Here is an 18,578-nt window from a genome sequence, read left to right as displayed (position 1 = left end):
ACAACATTCTTCAAATCACCACATTTGAACCCGTTACTCTTTCTCTTTACTTTACTTTATTTTCTCTTTACTTTACTCTTTTATTTCATTTGTACCAAAATGATTACAAGACGTTGCCAAATCCTAAGTGTATCACCAATTCAGAAAATAAAATTTAAGTACAGAGCAACAGGAAAACAGGGGCTGATCTGCAAAATGATGTCTTGAAAATAAGCAATTAAACATTACTCAGACATATAGGTCTGCCTTAAGATGTAGTTGTAAGAAACTACAAGCAACAAATTTACATTTCTTTCCCGTAATACATTGGCTTACCGGAATCAATATCTAAAAATCACCTCTATATCATTTCCATATCTACAAAATGAACCAAATTAATTTAAAACATTGCTTTATCCACTATTCAAACTTGAGTATGTACAATTTCAGACATACACCTTAACACAACTCCCTCTCCAACAAGTAAAGACCAACCATAAGTAATATTACAGCAGTGTGTGGATGTTATTTCTGTAGCAGCTTCAGTGCTTTATCTTCACCTCAGGCTACATCATAAGCACTCCTCCCTCAAAGGCAGTGTCTCCGTCGGTGTAAAGTGCATGTAGTCCACCGGCCATTACAGCTCCAAACCCAATCACCACTAAAACGTGCTCCTTGCCCTCCGGCCCTCCTCCCTCTCCTCGCCGTATCAAATGTATGTGGTCAGAGCTGGAGGAGTGCACCAGTCTAACCTGAACATTTGGTATCCAGCGGAGACGGAGATGGGTTCAGCTGCAGTGGTCAACAGCTAAAGATAAGGTATAGCTGGAAAGGTAGTCTATAAAGTTCAACAGTAAATATAACCATGCAGGTGCTATAAAGTGTTCAGAGTTGAAATTGTACAAGTTTAAAATGATGTATGTTCAACACACAAAGCCTGCATATTATGTGTTATGTATTGATTTCTCTTCTATAAAGTTTTACTTTGGTGTAGAGGTTGGTACTATCATCTCCGCTCCATTCCAGCTTGAACTGACCAAAAAATCTATTCTTGTGCAGATAAACTATAACCCCGCGCTCAGACTGTATGCAGTGCTGGTGGTGTCGGTGGAGGTACCGCAACTCTCTGGAATAATTCAGTTGGATTCTATTTTTCCGTTCATAGATGGAGCTATCGTGTGGTCTCTGTGCAGCCTGTGCGAGGAGTAATATTTTCATGGTTAGAATGATTAGAAAACTGCTTTTTTATATATATATATACAGGGTGTCAATTTCCCAGGACAATAATTTTGGCAATTCTTGTTGAAATAACCTCAAATTTTCACAGAATGTATAGAAACAGATCAAGATTTTATATTTAATGTTTGATTTTGGTTCTGTTTTCAGGTTGAGCCATGCCGTTCACTCCCAAAGAGAAGGTTTTTTTTTTTTATATGCTTGCACACATATGTAATCCTTTACTCCCGCATAAGCAGCCTTCCTCTTTAAATTTTTGGCCTTCAAGTTTTTGGAGTTCAAGAGAGTACAAGTTTGTTTGCCAGTTGGTGAAGTTTTTCCACATTTTGCACCGAAGGCACGCTGCACAGTCTTGGGTGACTGTGTGCGAGCAAATTCCAAGATGCAAAATGACTTCTTTTTCGGGGTGAACAGCATGGCTCAATCTGAAAACAGAACAAAAATAAAACATTAAATCATCATCTGTTTCAATCTGTGAAAACTTGAGGTTGACTTAAGTCAGGAAGTATCTTGCATGTGGGCCCCATCAAAGCTAAAAACATCCCTTCCTGCAACTGTACATTTCTGCTAATGAATAGGGTCATACAAATGGTAACATAAGCAGTGTACCTTTTGGACCATGAAGGTAAAATCTCTAGTCACTGATTGAACTTTCTTTCAGCTGCAACAGTTTAAAAGCGCTTTTCACACAAATAAGCAAAATCCAACTTAACTGCATTAACACAAGCAATTTTGATGCTAATCCAGTGGGTAGAATACAAAAACTAGCTGGTTTATTTTCAGTTTTTATTCAGTTCTTGGCCTTACAACTCAGAACAAATCCTGCCTGCAGCACAACTTCAATGGAACAGTTAAAGGTTAGTTATTCTCTGCTTTTAATTAGTCAAATGGAAAATAAAAGCCTGCAGGCCATTGTAAGAGCTAAGGCAATATTTCCATTAGAGAAGATTAACCCAGGTCACCAATTCATCTTTCGGAAAAACAAGTTAAGACCAGTTCATTTCGGTGAGGATGTTTATACACTCTGTGGATTTAAAGGTCGTGTTATTTAACCTTGTATGAATCGCTGCTATATTTTTCTTTGGCGTTCCACAAAGACTATGCTTCACTATGTATTCCGCTGGGCACAGAGGCTGACGTAAATGTCAAAAACGCAAAAACTGTGCAAACACGAATTACCTCCAAGTTTTATTGGAAGTGTCAGAGCAAGTGTGACAGCAGTTAAGTTTATCTCACTTCTGCTAAACAATGGGACCGTAGTGTAAAATGAGACCGGCCAGAGCAAAAATGTGATCGTATTAAGGTGCTTGGAGTAGAGCCACCTCTCCAATTTGACAATATCGAATATGCTTTGATGCTATCACCTGAAACGATCACCTGTCCCTCTCATAGGCTTATAGACGATATATAGGGAGACGTAGACGGCCTGCTAGCCTCGTTCCAAATAAAAGTGAGCATGGCAACAGAAGTCTGTGTCCACTGATCTGAAGACAGTAGGTCTGAGTCCCACTCTTGCCATAAGCATCATTGGTTGAGCAGTTAGATTCACTAATCTACAGGTTGGTGGAGCGATTCCAGCTTCCACATGTGAAGGCTGTCATTGTGACAAGAAACTTAAAATGACAGTCCAAAATTTTGGACATAGAACCTGATTTCCTAGTGAGCCAGGGTGTTGGAGACATGTGGAGACACTTTTTTTTAAAATATTCCATCCAGTCCTTGTATTTGCAGAGGTCAGTGGTGCTAGGTTAGTACATGTCAATGGCCATAGTTATCCTGCCACTAAAAACACAAGTGCTCCACAAAGCACTCGAAGCAAATCTATTATTACATCAGACTGTCGATGTAAATGTCTTTGTTTATAGAATAATGTTTGAAATAAAACTAACCTTGCATTGCATGAATCGTTTCATGTTGAGGGACTTTTATCTCAGCAGCAGCGGAATGTTACTTTGCCAGTTAGATAAGTGCTAGGTGATATCAGTCTGCCGAAGTACAACTTGCTGCTGCGGCTCAGACATAAATCCTTCAAATGCAAGGTTGGCTTTACTTCTACATCGACAGTCTGGAGTAATAATAGATTTGCTTCGGGTGTTTTGTGGAGTGAGTAAGACTGTTTTTAGTGCCAGGCTAACTACCCATATGGAAAAGGTATAGACAAATCATACACCATTTTAACATGTTTTATCTGAATCTTAAAAGATTTGTATATGACAGTGAAAAATCTTTGGTAAATATGTGCAGCATGAAACATATAAAACTTTGTAACCTGCAAGCGCTGAATATGACACTAATCCCACATACAACATCCTCACAAGTGTTGGACAAAGGTCATTTTTACCACAGAAACATAGAAAAACAAGTGAATGATGATTGTTTCTTTAAACTCGATTGCTGTGTTGAGTGTGTATGAGAGTGAGAAACAAAATTACCACAGTGTGTGTGTGCGTGTGTGCGTCTGTGCATGTGTGTGTGCTGGGCAGCATGGGGGTAAACACAGTAATGCAAATATTGAATTACAGCCTTAAAAAACATAAGACATACCCCTCTTCCACTGATATCACATTGAACACACATGCTGTGAAAAGAGTTTTACTCTGCAAAATCCTAATTATATTACAAAGGTGTATATTGACTTATTATCTCAATTGGTAAGTCACTGGGCTTTCACATGGATAACCTTGGTTCAAATCCCCACTGTAACTGGGCTTTTTTTAAACTGCAACATATAATTAAAGAATACAAACATTACATGGAACATACAAAGAAAATGTAGTTTATCATGCACATTACCTGTAAATGTCATGCATAATGTTCACTTTATCTTTACTAGTTTTTCATAATATACTTGTATGAGAAAAATGCAAAAGGGGCGACTTTCAGGAGTAAACCACACATGACACATATTAACCTCATATAAAGATTTACTACCAAGACAGTGATAAATTCTTATATTTTTTTCAATTTTTTTTCCATATGGGTATGGTCATTGACATGCACTAGCCTAGCACCAGTGACCTCTGCAAATACAAGGACTGGATGTAATATTTTATAAAGTGCCTTACATGTCTCCAAAACTGTGGCTCACTAGGAAATGAGGTCCTATGTCCAAGATTCCAGACTGTCCCTTTAACCCATCTCACCGTCAGTGTCTGCGTACACGGGTGTATGAATGTGTGTGTGAAAGGGTGAATGGTTTATTGATGTAAAGTGTTTTGAGAGTCTTGAAGGTGGAAAAGTGCTTTAAAAAATGTGATCATTACAATTTACCATTGGTTATATTGTGGTCTGGTTCCAGTTGACTTCTATTGGCCTCTGTCTCTGATGCTGTCAAACTCATCATTTTGACCTTAAAATGTTGGAAAAGCACGGGTGACCTCACATTCCCTCAGTCCACTTTTATGTACACTATCTGGGCCCTTCTGGTTGTCCTGCTCAGCCCTTTAGGCCCCTGTTCTTCGTTCCATTTTTTAGTTTATGTCCCCCTTTTTCGATGACACATATATTGTCTAAAAAGAAACATTTACCCCAGCGGCAGCAGTGATGCAAACTTAGGTGTTGTTACAATCTCTGTATCGATAAAACTCCCCTTTGCTCGCAGAAAGTTGTGAAACATTCTTTCCATTTCATTTAATTTAGGAAATATGATAATAAAAGACAATAAAAGAGTGCAGTATATAATTTAAGGGCCTTCTATCAGTGCATTTTTTTTATTTTTTTTTTGGTTTAGCCTTTGTCAATTTCAAGCCCAGTTTTCTGTATTTTAGAAATGACAATGTAATCCCTCCTTTACTGTTGGCGAGTATCAAATAGGTCAAAATAAGGACACCAGGGACAAATCAATAGTATAAATCTGCTGGGAAAGGGGACACAAGGCTATACAAAACTGGGACTGTCCCAACTAAAAAAGAGACATCTAGTCACCCTAATATATGAGGAATGAGTTTGGACAGGAGATAACAGGAACAGAAACAGAAAACAGAAAGTTAAACCCATATTTTGGAACATTCTCCATGGAGATAGATGCATTTATGCCAGAGGAATAATATAGTCAAATAAACAATTTTTCCACAGAGACAAGCAGGACGAGGCTCTCCACCAGGCCAGGTTAGAGTCAGGTTTGTGGAGATGCAAGCACGCTCACAGTTAGGACCATAAAGAAGTGGACTAACAGGCAAATGAAGCTTGCGATGCTAGCAGATAGGAATTTATTAATGGACAAAATGACAAAAGTGAAATAAAAACACCAGGATCATGTAGAGGGGGTTAATATGAACATTTGAAGACCAACATGGTGAGGCTCACCGCAACAGTTACAGAAAGAGGGGTGATAATATTCCAATGTAAGACAATGGGAGCCAGGTTATGGTTAGGACACATTTTTCTATATTTTCAGTAATAATGTGCAATAGAAAATCTGTCCAAAATCAGTCTATTTTAAACCATAAACACAAACACACAAAAGATTTCAACACAACTTACTCATCTGACTTTAATCGAACGCGAACATTCTCACACTTAAAATTCCAAAGCTAAGACAACAAACTAAGCCCAGAATGTCTTAAATAATCCATCACGCTGACTGGAGCTCGTCTTTAGAATTGAGAAGTGGTCCCTGGGCATTCGAAAATCACCTGTCCATTATAGCTGGTCGGCAGGTACTAAGTAAAGGTCAACCTTGGACCCCATCCATCACTTTTCCAGGGCTTCCCCTCTTCTGCTCCTGTCTCTGTCCTTTCAGCTCCACGTGAGTCCAGTTGTCACTTTGGAACATTCTCCACAGAGATAGACATGTTTTATGTATATGAATACTGTGGCCAAATGAGCAATATTTCCATAGAAACAAGCAGGAAGAAGGTTAGAGTTAGTTTTGTGGAAGTGCAAGCTCACTTCTAGTTAGGGCACATGCTTTTCTATATTTTTCCATGATAATTTGCAATAAAAATATAAAAAATGTTTTTTATATTAGTCTATTTTTAACCACAAACTTAAGAAGTGGGCCATATTTCCATAATGGCGGGTCGAAAGGTAGTAAGTAAAGGTCATCTTCGGCCCCCATCCATCACTCTCCCTGGGCTTCCCCTTTTCCGCTCCTGTCTTCTATCCTTTCCTCTCCGTGGTGGTCCAATTGTCGCAGGAGGACACGTCAATGTTATCGGCGTGGTACAGATGACAGGTGGGAGGAGGGCGGGCTTTGGGAGGCTGCCCCAGTGGCTAATTACCTTCAGTTATCGTCATCCCTTGGACGTTCCCTTTCCACACAAACAAATGGGTGAGAGTTGGACAGCTTTTTGCAGCAAAACAGGTCGAAATGTAATAATTAGAGGCTTTAAAGAGGAAGGACGGAAATTAGAATTGAGTTAGTGAAATAAGAAGGGATATGTGTTAAATTAGTCATCAAATATTGCATCTCTTACATTAATACACCTTTTCTTGACTGTCTGCCCCACAATATAGAGGCATTTCTGTGACCAGTTTTATGCATTTAAACTTTCTGATTTTCTTTCGTGGATATGAAATTGTTGTGTGGCATTATTTTTATCAGTGTTGCTATTTAAATTAGATAACTTTGTTGGAAAATGTGTGAATTTTAATGGCAAGGACATCAACAGATTTATTATGAGGCTCTTTTTCAAACCAAGAGTTTGTTTTTATACCTGAAAGTTTCGACAGTTTCGTCTTCCTCAGGACAGTATCACAGGAGAATGAGAGTAAAAAGTCCCCTCGTTACGGTTTATAGTCCCATGGGCATGTTTCCATATTTCGATTGCCTTTTTAATCCAAAAATGATGTTTGTTGTCCTGTATCCCAATGATGTTCATCGTTCGGAAGACCAAATGAACCTCAGTGGCCTATCAACAGGCTGGTTTTTGATTTGACAGAATATTGTAGATTCTTTACAATTTGTGTAATATGATAATAGTGTCGGCTGCAAATAAATAAACTAATGACTGAAAATGGCTGGACATGACTGGAAAGACTTATATCTTTCAGAACGTGGCAGCTCACCTGTATTAATAGAAATACAAAGTTAAAACCATACTTTGGAACATTCTTCATGGACATAGATATGTATTATGCCACACTGTAGAAGATTATAGCCAAAGCAACAACATTTCCAGGGAAACAAGCAGGAGGAGAGTCTCATTCAGGCCAAACACTGTAAGTGCCAGGTTTGTGGAGATGTAAGCCCGCTCACAAAAGGACACATGATTTTCTGTGTAATTATCACAACCAATGTCTGTTTTTTGTTTCTTTTGTCTTAAAAGTTACAAAATGAGGCTTTATATTAATGATAGTTTAGAAATGTATTTCCTTTCCTTTTCCTTTTCCAAAGTCAATGTGCTTTTCTTTTCTACATGAAGTGTGAAAATGACACAGCATGGTAACTCTGTATTAGAGCTAGGTCTCTAGAAGTTCCTTGAACCTCTACCTATCTTCGTTTGAGTAGCAATGTATTTGTATTTCTTGTATGTACATGTTTTTGTACTGACAAATTCAAGTTAAGTTCATCAGACTGGAGTTGTGGTCATTCACAGTATGTGCCAGCTAGACAGACAGAGCAAAGGTGAGCCTTGAACAAACAACAAAATTAGAAAATTGGTCTGTTGCATGGTAACTGTGCCTCCCAAATGTACATATAAAGCTCTTGCAATTACGTACTTACAAACTTTAAAATAAAATAATGAACCTCCTCAGCTTAGATTAAATAGTATGTTTAAATTCATATTCAGTCTCTGCACTCTGGCGCTGATCATTGCCTTAACTACAGTGCATTGATATGTTGCCTTAATTAGCCATGTAACTTTAAAGTGGGAATAAACACCTAAACTCTGCCCAAAACCACATTTCAAGCAGAGCTGATAAACTGAGCAGTACCTGGAGGAGTAAAGAAAGAGTGAGGCTGGAGGAGGTTTAGTTCCACTCTAAAGGGTCCATATTATGTCATTTTTAAATCTGTGTTATGATGTTGCTTCCTCATCACAAACATACCTGGAGTTGTGTTCTGTTTCATTTACAGATATTTAAATCACAAACCCTCCATATTTCAACTGAGTTCTTCACTCAAACACCCTCCACCTTGTGAAGTCATGTAGTAATACAGGAAGTGCTCCACTGTGCTTTTAAACTCCATACTTCTTCAGTAGAACCATTTGGATGCTTTCAGTCCAGGAACTGACTGACTGATTAATTTTTGTGCCAAGAGAGAAACAATAATCATACTACATATACATTGTAAACAACAGAAAAGCACATTTCTCGAAAAAAGGTATATGAACCCACCCCGTTCATGACATAGTTTCAAAAATGATGATGATCGTATCAAAATAAACAAAATGAGAATGAGAAACATGCACTACTATAAACGAAAACAAAAAAATCCTTACAAACTAATAATAATGTCAAAGAAGGCACAACATTTTTTTGTTTTGATCATATCAAAAGAAAAGGTAAAGATAAAGGTTAAAGAGAAGCTTGTGTTTAGTTAATAGTCGTGGTTGTATCTATGTTGATATTGCCAATATTTACTGAACTAAAGATAAAAGTAAAAGTGTTAACTTGAAAACTACCACTGTGTGTAGCAACCAGTCAAATTGAGAAGGCCAGAAATGATGGTTAAATGACTTTTAATCGTTTCCTTGCCATATCATAGAACCAAAGTAAGAGTAGACAAGAACAAAATAACAGAAATTACCATATGATCTCCGTATCACTAGCTCATTACACAGTTTAACCAGTATCTATATTTTAACATTAATCCAATACAAATTACAAGAAGCTCAAATATACATTCACAAATAAAACAAACCTTGTTCCCCTGTCGACTGTTGCCATCTTTAGGTTTTTATATAACTTTTCACCATTGTTTTTGTTTTTCACCGTTAACGTTGCTGTGTTTACTTTGCGTCTTTTCTGTATACCAGCTAACGTTTTTATCATAACTTCCACTCACACAGGAAGTCACCAAAATAAAAGCGTAACCTTACTATTAAATGCCATGGACTGTATGTTAATGTATATAAGAGTTAACTTGACCTTTACAATGTGACATCACAAGGTGGACCAGACCATTTTGAGCTTTGGAGATGTAGACAAACTAAACACAACTTCAGGTCTGTTTTTGATGAGGTAACAACAATTATAACATGGCTTAAAGCTCACAAGAGTTAATTTTGTGTAATATAGGACACTGATCAACATGTCCTACTATCTCATTAGCTCACCATTCCCTCACAACAATCCCATCTATAATCATATTTTCTCCAGGGCTGCAAGCGCATTCATATTGAACTAAATAAATGTGATGCAGCGAACAGTCAAAAAAATAAAAAAATCTATTTATGTATTCATCTCACCTGGTACGACCTGATTCATTATTTGTGTTTACAACATATTAAAGGACAGGTGCTATATAATTAATGTCAGGTACAGCCTATAGTTATGTGGAGGCGGAAATGGCTAGGGACGCGACGTCAATACCAAACAGTTTCCTACCTCTAATAAAAGGCTTGGCAAATGTAGCTGCAATTCTTTGCAATGTGAAAAATATAGTAATAAAGTTATCAAATACTATATGTTTTGGGTTTATGCAACACCGCATCTATTGAAAATCTTTATATCTTGTTTTTGAGGTGTCAATCAAAAAGCAATATATCAAGTATAAAAGTTCACAGTCCCAGATGTCTGTCGACTGTTTGAAGTGGTTACTTTGAACTGAAAGATCAAATTGCATTAGAATCAATAGCGTGATTGACAACCAGGGAGTTTGTGTGAGAAACGATGAAGCAATGGAAGTTCAAGATAGTATTAGTATTAATTAACTGAGAATCAATAACAAGTCAAAGACTGTAATTATTCGTTTAGTCTAATTTCCTTTAATATCAATTTTGTACAGGCTTAGAGCTATCATTACATTATTGTAGTTCTATCATTTCAATCAGGCGTCTGGGATGAAAATCAGTAGTTTAAGAGCCTGTACCCATGTATTTCAACCATTTTTTTAAGCTGCAGTACAGATATATTTTATAAATAGCTCTTGAGGTAACCATACGTCCACTTTGTACTGTCTGCACCTAATTATTAAGTGTTTAATTGTCTGAGAATCAGGAAGTGCACCACTAGTATGCTAACAGTTGCTAAGGTTATCGTATCAGAATAATTAGGATGATCAAAATGCTAAAGGTGACATTTCTTCAATACTTTATAAAGATGTGAGTCTGGTCATCAGTGAATATCTTTATTTTCACATGGGTTTGATTTACAGGTGGATTAGTTAATCAGGGACATGCATGGTCCATACATATCAAAATAAATATGTCTGTTTATAAGGAAAAAAGGAAAAATTCATCAATCTCATGAGAGTGAAAAATACAAATCTGATTGCGTGATCATATTTGGGGATCAGACGGACATCCACCTGTTTAAAGGTCCTATACTCAGGGTATCCCCAGGTTTCACTACCCCAAATTTAAGACTTTAAGGCCTTTTTAAGACGAATGAATGAAAATTAAGACCAACATCGCACCAATAATAAAAACAGCAGATCCAATTCTAATAATGACCATTACTCACTGCTTTAAGTAACAAAAAATACCTTTATTATAAAATCTCATTCTAAACTCATTTATAGTTGTATGCATTGCTTGTAAAATGGCCAAAAATAATTTGTAACATTCTAACAAGACAAACTAACCTTTCACACTGTGTTGTCTCACATTGTCTTTCAAAGTGCTTCAACCATTTAACATTTTCAGCAACCAACAAACTGTTGTTCACTGATTGTTTACTCATTGCCATCAATGCCAAAAACCAAAGTATTGTTTGCACATATTCCAAATTAGACAGTTCATTCACATTACGTGATTTCACATTGTTGTTGTTTTATTTTTTTCCTCCCTCCATTTAACATTGCACTGCAGCCCAGTTGAGTAAACAAAATATAGGCTAATAAAATTCAAGACCTTTGTGAAAAAAAAAGACTTGGGCCACATAATTTAAGACTTTTTAAGGCCTTAATTTAGGAACATGAAATTTAAGACCTTTTAATACTTTTAAGACCCCGCAGCTACCCCGTATACTACACAAAATTGATTCTTGTGAGCTTTAAGTCATGTTATAATACTGTTACCGCATCCAAAACAGACCTGGAGTGGTGTTTTGTTTCATTCACATGTTTGAGTAATCTTTTATTATTACTCTGTCTACATTTGTAAAGCTCAAAATGCTCTGTTCCACCTTGTGATGTTATGAAGCAGTAGTTTTTAAGTTAACAGCAACTTTTTACCTTTTGTTCAATAGTGCTTGGCAATTCTAGGTTTTAAATTATTCAAATCATTGTAGTGAAGGTGCGCCAAGTGTAAAAACAGAGATGACACTTCCTGTATTATTACAAGGCATCACAAGGTGGAACAGAGTGTTTCTGTTTGAGAGAACAGCTCAACTTATTATGCAGGGTTTGTGTTTAACATGTATGAATGAAACAAAACTGCAGGTCTGTTTGTGATGAGTAAACAACGTTGTAACATAGAGCAGAAATCGTGTAATATGAGCTCTATCAGAGATATCAGTCTGGATTTGCCAGGCAACAAAGAATCTGCTCTCTGTTAACAAAACTACAAGCATTTTTCTGAGAAGTCTCCCAAGATGATGCTCATTATCAACAGCAGTCATACTTTTAGGTCTGAATTCATGGAAATACCTCCCATTTAAAAAGTTTACTACAACAGACGGTTTTCATTGTGTTGACTTTTACCAACTTTCAGCTCGTATTTATTTTTACTTCACTATAAGAATCTATGGAGAGCTTTCCTGACTTTGTTCTAATGAAGCATGATTTTTTTTTTTTTTTTTTGTCTTTATCCAAAAATGGAGAATATGGAAAAACAAGGCGGTGTGGGCGTGGAGCTGTCAGGCGGTCAGACTGAGGTACATGCATTTAAGGAGAACTAATGGGCTGCTGTACTAGTACAGACTGTACTGGTGTGCGTAATGTACTGTAGTAGAATGGTCACAGCTGACAACCGCACTTCAGATTAGACATGCATTTTACACTAGCTTCAGTCTCCATCTCAACCATGCTACTGTATTTGTACATTGTTAGCAGCACAACTTCAAATTATTATGGTTATTCAAAGCTCTATGCAAACTATACGATTTTATATTTTACAGTGTCTTCACCTAATATCATCATTTCAGGTAGAAAGGAATGCTGGAATAAATGCATTTAATGTTTAACCATTTTGAGTTCTACATCTGGAAGAAACAGTAAGAATGCATGTTTTGTTTTTGTTTTGATGTCTAGATATTGCAGAGTTAAGATGAAATCTATACACTATAAATCACACTTGTGCCAGGTAAGGGTCACTCATGTTTAATCGGATTAGTTTTACAAAAATTATTGCCTATGATTTCCTTCAATAACAAAAACAACCTCCAAAAGTGAACTCGGTGCCATTCATTACCGCTGATCCACTGCTGCCAACATGGCGTGTCTGTCAGATTTAGTTAGGTGGGTGCACGGAGTCGATGCTGCAGAATCCTATGTACATCACTGCATAAGAAAAGAATTACAGAACAGTGAGCTTGTAACAGCATTTTTTCTGAGAATTAGTGTCTTGAATGCAGAACTGCAGCTTTGACTGAGCAGCTTTGACTGAATGAGAAAGGAAACAATTGTGTGTTTCCTACAAATCCTCCATTGTCATCATATAACTCTTTAATAATACACTGAAACAATTACGGTTGTGGATTAGATCCACTTTTCTGCCAGACATTTTATATTTTCTAATCTATTTTATAACATTTCGTCATTACAAACGTATTTGGAGTTGTGTTTTGTGTCAGTCACAAATATTTTACATATAAATACAGCATATGTAAGCTAGACGTTTTTCTCTCAAAAGGAAAACACCCTGTTCCACCTTGTGATAATACAGGAAGAGCTCCATTGTGTTTTTAAACTCCATACCAAAAATCATTTGTATAATTTCAGCCCTGAAACTGATCATCTTTACTGAACATAATTTTCGAAAACTACCTCTACATGACATCACAAGTTGGCACAGAACATTCTGAGCTTTTAGACAGACTAATAACGCAGGGACATTCAAACACGCGTGAATGAAACAGAACACAACTCCAGGGATGTTTTTGAGGAGGTCACATCAATAAAGCTCACAAGAGTCCATTTTGTGTAATGTAGGACCTTTAAAAAGAATCTAAGTTGCTTATCGCCTTATAGCATCTTGAATATTTTGAGAGAGTATGAGAATGGAAAACTATTTTAATATCTTAAAAGTATTTTACATATATCTCTTTTACAACTACTCCATTGCTTTATAACTTAACCATAATAGTCACAATTAAACTTGTGTATTAAACCTCCTTTTCTCTCAGCCCTTTTAATCTAAAATAAAACGGCAACTTCAAACTTCAAATATGTTTCTTCTGGCTCGGGGGTATTAGTTTTTAGTTTTTTCCTTATCTCCATAATGTGATGCAGCAGCTATCACTAGTGGCCGGCTCTTCTCTCCTCTTCAATATTTCTCCGTCTCTCATCAAGGCAAATCAGAAATGCGTACTCCTAATCATGCGGCGAAAGTGAAATGTGCCCAGTCTGACTTAATGTTGTGTGAAAGCAGCCGGCGAGCTCGTAAAATCTCAAGATAACTCAAGTGGACACCATTCAAATGCGCGCGTCGCCTCAAATATGCACCGGGCAGATGGCCAAAACAACACCGCCGGGCAGGGTAACGGAATGCTAATATGCGCGAGCTGATTGGACGATAAAACGGACAGGCTCGGGATGGGAATATGAGCAGAATTGGTTGTGGGCCCTCCCCCTGCTGTACGGGAGATCACATGACATCTGGTTGGCAATTAGCGCAGGATACACATATGGAGGAGCACTAAACCTCCCAGGAGTGATACATGTTTACAAGCTGAACAGAAAAGGTGGGGGTCTAATGGAAAAACGCTGAAGAATTGAAGTGTCTCAGTGTGTAGTGCAATCCAGTATTGAAGGTCCCATCTTATACAAAATTGACCCTTGTGAGTGGCAAACCATGGTAGAATGTTGTTACTGCCTCAAAAACATAGCTGGAGTTGTGTTTTGCTTCATTCACACGTTTGGGTAACCCTTTATTATTAGTGTGTTTACATCTCCAAAGCTCAAAATGCTCTATTCCATTCTTTCCCAAATACTGGCTCACGACGCTCAAGTGGGTCACAAGAAGATTTTTTTTTGGGATCGCCTTGTCACGATCTGCAAGTAGGTCTTCAATATACAGTTCTACAGACTATTTTACTAGTTCCAATATTGTAGGTTCAGTTGAATGTTGAAAAAAAAAGGGGGCTACATTTAACGTCCAACTTACGGATCCTTTTATTGTTGGTTCAGTTACTGTTTTTCATTGTTTAAAACTTGAGTAATACTCAGTCAACAATAAAATATCCTCATTAATGTTCAATAATGATAAAATCCACCTTTAATTTGTGATTTACGAATCTATTGACTTGGGTCGTGAAGGTTTGTGACTTTTAAAATATGGGTCCCCAGAGAAAACACTGCTCTATTCCACCTTGTGATGTCATGAAGCGATAGTTTTCAAGTTAAGAGCAATTTTTTATGTTTTTTTCAATAGAAATGGGCAATCCCAGGGCTGAAATCATCCAAATTATTCTAGTGTGTCTACAATGGAACATAGATCATAAAATACAGTAATGTGGGCTCTTTAAAAGGACATATATTTGGCATTATTTTTATTGTTATTGGCCCTTACGCATGCTTTTGAGTATTTGCCTTGGAGTTTCAGTGTGTTAGAACATAATATAATGCCTATGTATAGAACAACAGCAGTGAACACTGAGCAACGTGACTGGCATGCTAATACAAGCACGTAGTCGTAATGAATGCTAGTTGGCATCAGAAATCCCAAGACAAGACAGGGACAACTGAAACTGACTGATTTTTGAGACTGAGAGCAAGACAAACTTGTAAACAGTACTACTGAAACTGTGTGGAAAGTGTGATTGATCCTAAAAAACAAATACAGGTATGTTTCAATTCTGAATAATATGGGTGTTTTAGAAACGTAGTCTTGCACGGTAAAGATTAGATGTTATAGATGTTAACTGTGTGTGTCCCCTGTGTATTCTTTAATACACAAAGCTATTAAGTGCTTAGTTGGACAAAGTTGCTTACAACAATTCAAGGTTATTCTGAAACAAGATAAGGTCACCACGCCATGCTCTTATAGACAATGTGGGGTCTGTAACATAAACCACTAGTAATTACAATGGTGACTTAAAAGGGTCCTTATTATGCCATTTTCTGATTTATGTTATAATGTTTCCTCATCCTATGTGTAATACAGAATTTTTAACAAACAAATAACAGTTGTCTAGACGCTATAATGGTCCATGTACCATTTGTTCTTTTGAATTTCAAAAACAATAAAATGGGAAAACAGTTAGTTATTTCATTATTCCGTTTTATTGTCAAAAAAAAAAAAAAGATTTTGACCTCTATTTCCAGAATTTAATTTAAGATTATTTGAAAAAACACCAGTCATGTGTGAATTCAGTGTCAAATGAACAAAGGAGTTTATGACCTCACCTCTTTCGTTTCTCGTCATGGAGTTCAACAATTACTTTCTAAGACGCGAAAGTAAACACGTCGCTATAAAAGACGAGAACATGTTTGTCCACAAAATTAAAACAATTTTTCAGGTAAGTTCTTCCATAGCACATGAATCTATTAAAATAAGCAAGTAAGTTCTAATAATAATAAAGTAATAAGTTCTAGCATCATAACCTCTGGGGCATATAAACCAGAAAGAATACACAATCATGTATCTGTTTTTTGATTGGTGTTATCTGAAATAACCTTTAAATTAATATTGAAAGTAGAGGTTGAAATATGTTTTGTTGTTTGACACTAAAACGGAATAATGAATAAAAACAACATTCTCATTTTATTGTGTTTCATTCTTTCAAAATTCAAAAGAATGAAAGGTTTTCTTTTGAACTATAAGCATTTATATTTCAAGATGTGCATGATGAACCAAACAGAAATGGCAACGTACATTTCACATTAATTAGGCAGAGAGCACCAGGGGCAAGTTTTTCTTAAGGAAACTGAGCAGCTCTGCATTTTGTGGTGACAGTTTTGTTTTGTTTATCATCAAGAATATTCCCCGCTGTACCAAAAAGCCTTTAGCTGTCGACACTATGCAGGAAGGTCTATGCAGCTCGAGTGAGAGAAAAGTAAGGAAATGTGTCTCGTATTCTCCTGCCAATAAGCGAGCGTCTGTGTGTTTGGATCAGTAACTGTCCCTGCCAAGTAAAGGTCCTTCTGAGATAATGCAGGACTGTGTGTGTTCTATTGTGACAAATCTTCCTCCAATATTTACGTGTCTCAACATGGACTACTTTTGCCGGGGATGCAGAGCTGTCGGCGTCTTCAGCCTCCATTCACGGATCAGGTTCTACAAAAATAAAGTCAGGAAAGATGGCCAGAATTTGGGACTTGAGTATCTTGGTGAAATAGCCGGCCTTATACATGAAAATAAAAGCAACAAATAAAATAAAAATAACCCTTTTTGTGTAAAGAAATACTTGGTGGAGGTGGAGATGTTTTACTGTTATGATATGGCTTAGGGTAACACTGACAACACACACGAGGAGCACAGCGGCTTCAAAATCGCACATGACAAGACACAAACTCGGGTTATGCCTCTCTGAAGTTGGGGAGAAGCAAATTTCAACCTAAATCGGGCAAATGATCCTGCAGAGTGTGGTAGGCTTAACTCCCCCTTCAGAGCACTATCACAACACAACAGAAGCATCAAGAATTTCGGACTTCCGGTCACTGCGCAATGCATACTGGGAAGGATTTTCCAAAAAGGTGAACATCAAATTGCCATGGTTGTTTTCCCAGTGGGATGCGTCTAATGACAAAGCCAGTCTTTTCTAGTCTTTTGAACCAAATCCCTTTTGTTTCTGGTTCTGATATTGTCATATTTTTGTTTTGGGATTCGGACATCGTAATTGTGTAGTTGTTGGATGTCCTAACAGCGGAAAACGGCTCGAGAAATTTGTTTGCAAACTGCATAACTACAAAAGGGAATCAGATCTGTGTGACTGCAAACCTCTGTTCAAATTGTTTCCCTTCACAACGGAATTGAAAAATAGTGAAAGGCGAAGGCGATGGGCAGTATTGATACACAGGAAGGATGAAAAAGGAAACCTTTGACTGTCTAAATCATCCGGAGTTTGCAGCTAACGTTTTGTATATGGAGCGCCATCAAAGTGGGATCCCATTTGTTAAGTGAGAGGTACAGAAGAAAAACAGGCTGAGCTCACACTTTCTTCTTCTTGTGGCCTTACAGCAACATCACGTCTTCGTCGCTTTGCAGTGGAAGTTGTTTCTTGGCGAACAGCTGGTGCCTTTCACTTTGGCATTGACTTTTTAAATTCATAACCAAGACTGAGTGAGGGATCAGGATTTTGCTTTGATGGTGCTCCACATACAAAATGTTCGCTGCAAACTCAGGATGATTTAAGCAGTAAAAGGTTTCCTTTTTCGTCCTTCCTGTGGATCAGTACTGCCCATCGCCTTCGCCTTTCACTATTTTTCAATTCTGTTGGGAAGGGAAACAGTTTGAACAGAGGTTTGCAGTCACACACATCTGATTCCCTTTTCTGGAGTTCGCAAACAAATTTCTCAAGCCGTTTTCTAGGGTTAGGACAAACAACAACTACACAATTACAATGTCCAAATCCCCAAACTAAACTATCAGAACCAGAAACAAAAGTGATATGGTTCAAAAGACTAGAAAAGACTGGCTTTGTCAATAGACGCATCCCACTGGGAAAACAAACATGGCGGTTTGATGCTCACTTTTTCGGAAAATCCTTCCCAGTATGGATTGTGCAATGAGTGGAAGTCCGAAATTCTTGATGCATCTATTAGAGTGCATCCTGCTAATGAAACTACTGCACATCACATCAAGTTTGTCAAGTTGTAGAGTATCGTTTCTTGTATTCCTCTTTTGTATATTTATGGAAAATAATCGCACTTCAGGAGCAGACCACTAACCGTAAGGAGGGTTCAAATAGTAATAGAGAGATCACTAGATTACTCAAACATACATGACATATAAAACTCCTTCAGGAATGTAGACAGTTCCGAAAAGTAGATTTTGCATAATACCCCATCTTTAAAATAAACTTATTCTACAGCATTGCCATAGAGATTAACAAAACAAACAAAAACTAAAACTATATGTTTTGTAAATAATTGTCTGTAATCATCGGGTTGAGCAGTTTAAAAGTACTGCCTATGGGTTCGGTATAGATAT

Source organism: Boleophthalmus pectinirostris, unplaced genomic scaffold (genome assembly GCF_026225935.1).
Source record: "Boleophthalmus pectinirostris isolate CB_2022bp ecotype Guang Dong unplaced genomic scaffold, ASM2622593v1 HiC_scaffold_23, whole genome shotgun sequence".
NCBI lineage: Eukaryota > Metazoa > Chordata > Actinopteri > Gobiiformes > Gobiidae > Boleophthalmus > Boleophthalmus pectinirostris.
The sequence above is the reverse complement of the archived record's forward strand: the minus strand, read 5'-3'. Positions refer to the sequence as shown.